The following is a 6,983-nucleotide window of genomic DNA, read 5'->3' on the forward strand; positions in this document are numbered from 1 at the left end:
CCCCCCCCCACAAGGCACCACTTGTCATATCTGTGGAAAAACTTTCAGAGCATGGATTGGGCTCCTCAGCTCCCTTCAAATTTACTAGTAATCCCCCACACCCTCCTATCAGACATCATTCTTGTACTGAGGGATAGTTAATTTCTGTTGTGCTGTTTTCATCAACATCCAAGGACTTCTCTTCCTTATTTAACGAAATTTTGGAAATCAGAATTAAACTTCTGATTTTTAGTAATACTTACAGGCAAATCTTTAAAAAGGGTTTGAATAAGTAGAAATACAGAATCTTGCATTTCAAGGCATAGTTGAACTGCTTAGACTGCAGGATGGAAAAACTTTCTGGGGCAGGCTATTCCATAAATGTACACATCACTTGAGGGTGACTGCACTTTTCTTTTAAAGTATCTGGCAATGGCAACTACCAGAGGCAGACCACTAGAAGATGGACCAATGGTCTGATCCAACATGATAATTTCTATATTACTATGTAACTCCATCTTGGACAGTGCATTCAGATTTGGCTCCCACCTTTCAAAAATGTACTTAAGTCCAGAGAAGAACAAGTAAACTCATTAGAGGTACTGGAAGATTTCCACACGTAGAAAGGTTACAAAGATCTATTTCACTTGAGAAAAATGATGACATGACATAAGAGATGTCTACATTATACAAAATGATATACATACGAGCATGACACCTATAAAAATAATGGAACAATGAAATAAAATAAGTTTAATATGGGTACTCTTTTATTAATGTATTTCAACATATTATTGAAACAAAGGGCTAGGAAGATTTCTAAAGGAGTTATATCCATAATGGGAATATATTTACAATATACTTCATACAATTTTCCTGCCATGGCAGGGGGTCAGACTTGATGTTCTGCTCAGGTCCCTTCCCTACCAACTATGAAACTAATATAAATGTATTGGGAATAAAAAACTCTAAAGCCTCAGAACAGGCAGTTACAAATGTTAATCACTGTGTCTGGGTTTAAGAATAAATGTTGCTTGTAAAATGTGACCGCATATTTACTTATACAGGCAACCCCTGCTTAACGCTTTTTCGCTTGGCGCTATTTTGCTATACCGCTCATTTTAAATTCATACCTGATTCCACTTAGCACTCAGTGACTTTTGTTAGAAAGATCATGGTTGCCATGTTGGGTTATTAAAAACACTTGCAGTCACTATCTTGTATCAACAAATACTTTTGGTTTCACTTAACGCTTGTTTTTAAAAAGCACTAAGCGTGGGTTTCCTGTAGCAATGAAGCAGGGGCAGTAGGGTCCTTGCAACTTCCTCAATCCATTTTAACCACAAAAAAGTAACCAATCATAATCAGGCAGATATGTGGGTGATATCTCCTATTGGATCAAGCTGGGATAGATTTAGACAAGCTTCCAAATGTAGTGTATTATTTTTCAGGTCTGAGGCAAAAGAAGGCAGAACAAGCACTAATCTGACTTGAAGAATGGACCGCGTTCTAAAGCTTCTAAGTCAATTCCCATTTTGCAATTTGTCCAATCAAAGATATCATGCCTAAAATTCATTGCTTCTCAACTATTTTCTGGACCACCACAACTACAACAACATCACTCCAATGCTACCATAACCAGGCAAACCTTCATGAAATAACTGAAGTAAGGTAGCAAGCAGCAGTTGCCAAGTACCCAGAAAGTGTCATTGACCATTTGTTACAATTTTAGAGCAGATAGATATGAACAAATTGAGAACCAGATTTTGGTTTCAGTTACGTTCTCTCAATTCTCACAGTGTAGTCAATAACAAAGTCATCCTGGATTTACCCAGACCTATCCAAGACCAGATGCAAGCCCTATAATCCATCCTGAGTATCTATTCTTGTACACACACAGAAATCACAAATTTTTGCTTCCCACACACTAAACACTGCAAATATTCACTGTATATAGCATGCAACAAGATATATGTCCATTTGATGCTTGTCTGGAAAATCATCGTACTGCAGCATAGGGATTCATTTTCCAAACTGTTCTATCACTCCCACTGTTTATTCTATGCCCACTCTTTTCCCCAGCTGCCATCTTCTCATAAAGGAAACTGTTAAAATGCTTTATTTATTCCACAAGTTATTGCTATGCCACATTTGTCATCCACAATGCTACACAGCTAAGACTTTTAGATTACATTAATTCTGCAAAACTTTTCAAGACATCACTTTGAAATAAAAAAGGTTTCTAAACAATTCTGCCCTGAACCCCCTGGCTTTTATAACAGAGCACTAAGATTTCCTGGCTTTAGCATAGCTTTGAATTGAAAGGGAAGGCAGCAAAGGTGCAGTCAATGAAAATATATCCATCTGCAGAACAAAGCATCTATTTATGTAAAAGACATTAGCCCTCAGAGAAATATCTCAGTTAAGAGACATTTTCCACCCCCCACTTCTTCAGTGGCTGAATTCTTTTATTTCCAGTGTCCTTTCTTACATGTCACACAGATAGAATGAGTCATATGTTTGAATTTTTTTTCTCCAAGATATGGGCTAAAATATGAAATGGATGACACATCCATTTAACTCTGCTACAAGGTTCCAAAAAGGACAAAGAGAGAGCTTGGTTCACCAGTCAATCAGTTATGCATCTTTATGCATAAGTAACAGACACCTTGGGAATCAGCTGCGTTATTTATGGACTTTCTGCCTTAGGAAGCATATACAAGCTATAGTTAGAGGAACTTGAAGAGATTTGACTTGATCGTATTAACTAATAGCTGTTTTCCATGCGTGCTTAACATGAATCTTGCTGCTCTTGTAAAAGGAAACACTCATTATGTAATTCATAATTTTGAACAGCAATGTTTATGTGGCTTTCCCTTTGTTAACCTACTGTAAGACTGCAATTGAAGTCAGTTTTCTTACAGAAGGTTTTTATTCTTCTGGTCTCCATCTTCAGGTCTGAAGGGTGTTGGTCCCTGAGTGCTTGGACCATAGGTGGCTTTGGGGGCACTGAGGAACCTATGCATACCATGGATATCAGCAAGATGTTGAATCTCCTTAGCCTTGTCTTCCAATCATTTGTTCTTCATATTGTGGGTCCTCCTTGGAATCTCTGCCTTAGCTCATTGCAAATTCAATTTCTTTTGCTTGGAGTTGGTGTCATTTTGCCAAGGCCAAAAGTCCTTGTGCTTACAATCAATCAGCTCTTGGATCTTCTGGTCACTCTCACCAAACCAGTCTTGATGTTTCCCAGTAAAGAATCAAGGAAAAGGGAGCCATCAATGCCCACTAGAAGGAGCATTATGAAGACCTTCTCAACCAAGACTCTGTTGTTTATGAGAGTGTTCTCAACTCTATCCTGCATCACTCAGTCAGAGACGATCTCAGAATCCCTCCAACCCTTGACAAGGTAAGGAAAGCCATCAAGCAGATTGTGGCAAGGACACCACCATGGACAAATACTTACTTAGAGGAAGAGAGGTGCGGAGCTGGCAGGACACCACCAGGAACTGGAAGTGTAGCCAGAATGGGGATGCTGAAGAAAAAAACGCCATGATGGGGACAGAAGAAAAAATTGCCTCGGGCCAAGGGAGAGCCAGGAATGGCACTGATGCCAGCAAGGACCCACTTTATGGCAGCCTGCCGATGCCAATTCCTCGGCTGGCCCCCTAGCGGAAGTATAAAAACAGTACTGGACAGAGATCAGGGAGGACCAGACGTGAGTCCTCCAGAGGGCCCAGAGCTATTTGAAGTCCCTCAGAGGACATTGGGTGGCAGCCCCAGGAGGGCCCAGAGGAGAATAAGTTAAGCCCAGGAGGGCATAACTACTTACCAGGAATAGAACACTAGATCCCGGATTCAGCCAGCCGGGAGTGGGACAACGTCTAACCTAAAGAAGAGAGACAAAAGGATTCGTGGGCAGTCATGGATCCACACCAGAGGAGACAAGAACACACCAGGGAAAAGGTAATATGGCCCAGTAAAAGTGACAGCCAGTTGGTGTATGTCCTGTTGGTAGTGTGGTCCTGTGGGGCTCGGTCCTTGGACCTGTACTCTTCAATATCTTCATCAGTGACTTGGATGTGGGTCTGAAGTGTACTCTGTCCAAGCTTGCAGATGATACTAAATTGTGGGGTGAAGTGCACACTCCAGAAGGTAGGGAACGATTAGACAGGTTAGAAAAGTGGGCAGTACAAGGACAAGTGTACAGTGCTGCACCTAGGGTGCAAAAATATCCAGCACACTTACTGGCTGGGAAGTGACTGTCTCAGCAGCACAGAAGTGGAAAGGGATCTCAGAGTCACAGTGGACTGCAAGATGAACATGAGTCATCAGTGTGATGAAATCATCAGCAAAGCTAACCGCACTTTATCACGCATCAGCAGATCCATGACAAATAGAACCAAGGAGGTGATCCTTCCCCTCTATGTGGCATTAGTCAGACTGGAGTTGGAGTACTGCATTCAGTTTTGGGTGCTGTACTTCAAGAATGATGTTGATAGACTTGAGAGGGTCCAAAGGAGGGCCACTCATATGGTTAGGGGCTTACAGGATAAGCCCTATGAAGAGAAACTGAGGGACCAGGACCTCTTCAGCCTCCGCAAGAGAAGGCTGAGAGGTGATCTTGTGGCCACTTACAGATTCATTAGGGAAGGACAACACAGGATCGGAGATGCTCTGTTCACCAGGGTGCCTCTTGGGTAACAAGGAACAATGGTCACAAACTCTGACAGGGAGCAGATTTAGGCTAGATATCATGAAAAACTTCTTTATGGTAAGAGTGGCCAAAATTTGGAATGGGCGTCCAAGGGAGGTGGAGCTCAGACCTACCGTGGGGGTCTTTAAGAGAAGGCTGGATAGGCATCTAGCTGAGGTCATCTGACCCCAGCACTCTTTCCTGCTTAGGCAGGGGGTCGGACTCGATGATCTGTGAGTTCCCTTCTGATCCTAGCATCTATGAATATAAAGCCAGATGATACACCGTCCAAACTGGACTTGACTGAAGTAAAAGGGGATAAAAGATAAACCTGTGCTGTGATGACCACTAGTCACAGCCTGGAATTAACATCTGGTTGGCATGAGGTGGGATGTAGGGGAGGCGGAAAGCTGGGTGGAAAGATTGAAGAGGGTATCCAGGAAAGGTAGGACACAAGATCTTCCTCCCAATATCGACTATATAATATAATATAACAAATAAGTGGCAGGGGAGAACCCCTGGGGACCACCCAAGATATCTGACTGGATGGTGAGTTGTCAACTATTAAAGGGATGGCGGTGTCCAAAAAGCCAGTTTGGGTGAAACACGCTAGCAAGCGGCATTAGAGGTTATGCAGATACAGAATGACATAGCATCTGGAGCAGACAGAATCCCTGCTGAAATCTTCAAGCAATGGGGAGTGGAGCTTACATCACAGCTTCATGCCCTCATCTTAAGGATCTGGAATGATCAGAAAATCCAAGACGACCTCAGGGACACCATGATTGTGACTATCTTCAAGAAAGGAGACAAATACAACTTTGGAAACAGTACTTTCTGACTGTGAAAACTACAGAAGGATCGCCTTGCTGTCCACCACAGGAAAGATCACTGCAAGAACCCTCCTGAACCATCTTTCCTTCCATTTGTTGAAGAACTCCTCCTGGAATCTCAGTGTGGTTTAAGGGCATCAAGAAGTACAACTGACATGATCTTAACAGCTCACCAGCTGCAAAAGAAATGCCAGGAACAAAATAAGCTTCTCTATATGGCCTTATTTGATCTCATGAAAGCATTTGATTCTGTCAGCCAAGAAGTGTTGTGGAGGATCCTTCTGAAATATGGATGCCCACTGAAATTTGTCACCATTCTCTGCCTGCTCTGTGCTCAATCAAGTGACTTCAATGGAAATTGCATATACAAACAATTCCATACCTCTTTGAACATTTCACAGTAACTTACATACAACACTTAAATACAACAGAGGTAAATTTTGAGCTGGGCTGAGGCTTAGTTTCACAGTATGTGGGTACAATTTGTGCCTGTGATAAAAATACAAGCATCATTAATTATTCCTCCTCCAGAAATTTTGCACCTATATTTTATTGTGGGAGCAAACATTAACACTTGGGTGCAATATTAACATTTGATCTGTTAATTACTTGTCTTCATGGTGCCATATTTGTCTGGATAACCAAACATGTAGCTATCCTTGGATACACAGTGAACTGCAGGCACACATTCTGTACTCATTAACTATATTAGGACAAGGGAAGCCAGCCAATAAGAAGCATACCCCAGCCTATAAAACTGGACACATATTGGCATAGTGGGAGTGAACAATGATGGGAAGCCAGAAGAAGCCTGCTGTAGTCCTAGGGGACTTCAGTAAATAAGTAAAATGTTGAAAAGGAAGGGGTGGATTCAGAAATGTGGGCCAGTGTCCTCAAATCTGCTCTTGTTCCCATTAGCCTTCCCTTTCCATCCACTCCACACCATCCATGTTGCTTTGTGTTCCTCATTAGCTCTTCTCTACTTTTCTGCTACTTACGTATTCTCATACCCACTTCTTTCTCTGTCCACTATTGCACCCTTTCTTATGCCCTTTGGTCTCAGTTCTCTCTCTCCCCTTGTGGTTTCACAGATTTCATAGGCATTAGAGCTGGAAGGGACCTCAGAAGATCACCAAGTCCAGCCCTCTGCCTGAGGGGCAGGAAGTCAGCTGAGGTCATAGGATCCTAGCAAGATAAGTACCCAAATTTCTCTTGAAGGTGTTCAATGTAGGTGCTTGAACCACCTCTGATGGCAAGCTATTCCAGACCTTGGGGGCTCAGACAGTAAAGAAATTCTTCCTTATGACCAGCCTGAAACAGTCTTGCAGTAGTTTATAACCATTCAACCTCATCTTCCCTTGGGGTGCTCTGGTGAACAAACATTCCCCAAGATACTCGTGGTCACCCCTGATAAACTTATAGGTGGCCATCAGATCACCCCTGAGACTGTGCTTTTTCAGGCTAAAGAGCCCCAT

The 6,983-nt window shown here is 42.4% G+C and overlaps 1 protein-coding gene across 14 annotated transcripts in view; it reads right to left on the bottom strand.

The window, feature by feature from the left end:
• Nucleotides 1–6,983, bottom strand: part of LDB3 (LIM domain binding 3) — a 185,491-nt gene that overhangs the window by 103,535 nt on the left and 74,973 nt on the right. The gene's annotated exons all lie outside the window — the stretch shown is intronic.

The sequence above is a fragment of the Crocodylus porosus genome, unplaced genomic scaffold (assembly GCF_001723895.1).
Source record: "Crocodylus porosus isolate Cpor-Errol unplaced genomic scaffold, CroPor_comp1, whole genome shotgun sequence".
NCBI lineage: Eukaryota > Metazoa > Chordata > Crocodylia > Crocodylidae > Crocodylus > Crocodylus porosus.